Here is a 2,783-nt window from a genome sequence, read left to right as displayed (position 1 = left end):
ATTCAACATCAATGAGCTTGATGAAGGCTTGAAAGGAGAACATAGTTCTTGTGACAGAATACAGGCTGATTTTAATCTTGGTATCCTCTGGTAAAGGATTAGTATACAAAATATATAAAGAACTTCTATAACTCAACACCAAAAAGCCCCAAATAATCCAATTTAAAAATGGGCAGAAGGCATGAGCAGACATTTCTCCAAAGAAGACATCCAAATGGCCAACAGACACATGAAAAGATGCTCCACATCACTCATCATCAGGGAAATGCAAATCAAAACCACAATGAGATATTACTTCATACCTGTCAACATGACTAAAATGAAAAACGCGGGAAACAACAAGTGTTGGCCACAAGTGAATGTGGAGAAAAATGAACCCTTGTGCACTGTTGTTAGGAATACAAACTGGTGCAGCCTCTCTGTAAAACAGTATGGAGGTTCTTTAAAAAATTAAAATTGGGAGAGAAGATGACAGACAGCATGGACCACATAGACATCTACGCGGATGTGGGCGAGGATTTCAACCAGGAAGCTGAATATGGTGGGCATGATCAGATAGATTTGTATGATGATGTCATCTCTCCATCTGCAAATAATGGAGATGCCCCAGAAGACCGTGATTACATGGACACTCTCCCACCAACTGTTGGTGATGATGTGGGTAAAGGAGCAGCACCAAATGTTGTCTATACGTATACTGGAAAGAGAATTGCATTGTATATTGGAAATCTAACATGGTGGACAACAGATGAAGACTTAACTGAAGCAGTTCATTCTTTGGGAGTTAATGATATTTTGGAGATAAAATTTTTTGAAAATTGGGCAAATGGCCAAAGGGGTTTGCCCTTGTTGGTGTTGGATCTGAAGCATCCTCGAAAAAGTTAATGGATCTGTTGCCTAAGAGAACTTCGTGGTCAGAATCCTGTTGTAACTCCATGCAATAAACAGTTCCTGAGTCAATTTGAAATGCAGTCCAGGAAAACTACACAATCAGGACAAATGTCTGGGGAAGGTAAAGCTGGTCCTCCAGGAGGCAGTTCACGTGCAGCATTTCCACAAGGTGGTAGAGGACAGGGCCGTTTTCCAGGGGCTATTCCCGGTGGGGACAGATTTCCTGGACCAGCAGGACCAGGAGGGCCACCGCCACCCCTTTTCCAGCTGGACAGACTCCGCCACGTCCACCCTTGGGCCCCCCAGGCCCACCTGGTCCATCAGGTCCTCCACCTCCAGGTCAGGTTCTGCCTCCCCCTTTAGCTGGGCCTCCTAATCGAGGAGATCGCCCTCCACCACCAGTTCTTTTTCCTGGACAGCCTTTTGGGCAGCCTGGGCTGGGCCCGCTTCCTCCCAACCCCCCTCCTGGCCCACCACCTCCACAACAGGGACCACCTCCACCTCCAGACCCCTTTCCACCTCGCCTACCCAGCCCTCTTGGGCCGCCCCTTACACTTGCTCCTCCTCCGCATCTTCCTGGACCACCTCCAGGTGCCCCACCACCAGCTCCACATGTGAACCCGGGTTTCTTTCCTCCACCAACTAATAGCAGCATGCCTACATCAGATAGCCGGGGCCGACCGCCAACAGATCCGTATGGCCGACCCCCACCCTATGACAGGGGTGACTATGGGCCTTCTGGGAGAGAAATGGATACTGCAAGAACACCATTGAGTGAAACTGAGTTTGAAGAAATCATTAATAGAAATAGGGCAATCTCAAGCAGTGCTATTTCAAGAGCTGTATCTGATGCCAGTGCTGGTTATTATGGGAGTGCTATTGAGACATTGGTAACTGCAATTTCTTTAATTAAACAATCCAAAGTATCTGCTGATGATCGTTGCAAAGTTCTTATTAGCTCTTTGCAAGATTGCCTTCATGGAATTGAATCCAAGTCTTATGGTTCTGGATCAAGAAGACGTGAATGATCAAGAGAGAGGGACTATAGTAGATCACGAGAAAAGAGTCGGCGTCATAAATCCCGTAGTAGAGATCCTCATGATGATTATTATAGAGAGAGAAGCAGAGAACGAGAGAGACACCAGGATTGGGACCCAGACCGGGACTGAGAACGGGACGAGAGCGCGAGTATCGTCATCGTTAGAAGAAGCTGAAGGAAGAGGAACACCTTCCAAGACAAAACAGTCTTCATGGGGGAAAAATGACGCTTGTCCAGCAGTTTGCTTCTTGTGATTGAACTGAACCTGTAAGGATTCATGGATAAAATGAACAGGAATAGATCTGAATAAAGCAAATCTGCATAAATGGTAACCAGTAGCTCTACTTTTATTTTTTAATGTTGCTTAACTGTTTTATTTGAAGGAAACCTGTGTGATTTAAAAAGTTATAGCTTTTGCAACTTTATTACTGGTTATATACATTTGGCCATTATAATGTGCAAGCAATTGGAAAAAAAAACCGTCAAGTAAATGCTTGTTTTTATAGTAGTTTGCTCTTGTTAAAAATGTTCATATGATAATGTCTGTAAACAGCACCACTTTGATTACAACAGATGTAGTGTTGTAATAAACTGTTTAATGGGGACAAAAAAAATAAAATTAGAACTACCATAAGATCCAGTAATTCTGCTTCTGAGTCTTTACCCAAAGGATACAAAAAACACTAATTTGACAAAATATATGTACCCGTATGTTTATTGCAGCATTATTTACAATAACCAAATTATGGAAGAGACCCGAATGTCTATTGATAGATGAATTGATAAAGAATATATGGTACACATATACAATGGAATATTACTCAGCCATGAAAAAGAATGAAATCTTGCCATT

At 43.2% G+C, this 2,783-nt stretch overlaps 1 pseudogene; it reads left to right on the top strand.

Moving 5' to 3' along the window:
- The first annotated feature begins 468 nt into the window (after positions 1 to 468).
- On the top strand, positions 469 to 2,237 carry LOC112907860 (cleavage and polyadenylation specificity factor subunit 6 pseudogene; annotated as a pseudogene).
- Positions 2,238 to 2,783: the final 546 nt, after the last annotated feature.

This window comes from Vulpes vulpes, chromosome X (assembly GCF_048418805.1).
Source record: "Vulpes vulpes isolate BD-2025 chromosome X, VulVul3, whole genome shotgun sequence".
NCBI classification, from domain to species: Eukaryota; Metazoa; Chordata; class Mammalia; order Carnivora; family Canidae; genus Vulpes; species Vulpes vulpes.
The sequence above is the reverse complement of the archived record's forward strand: the minus strand, read 5'-3'. Positions and strand labels throughout refer to the sequence as shown.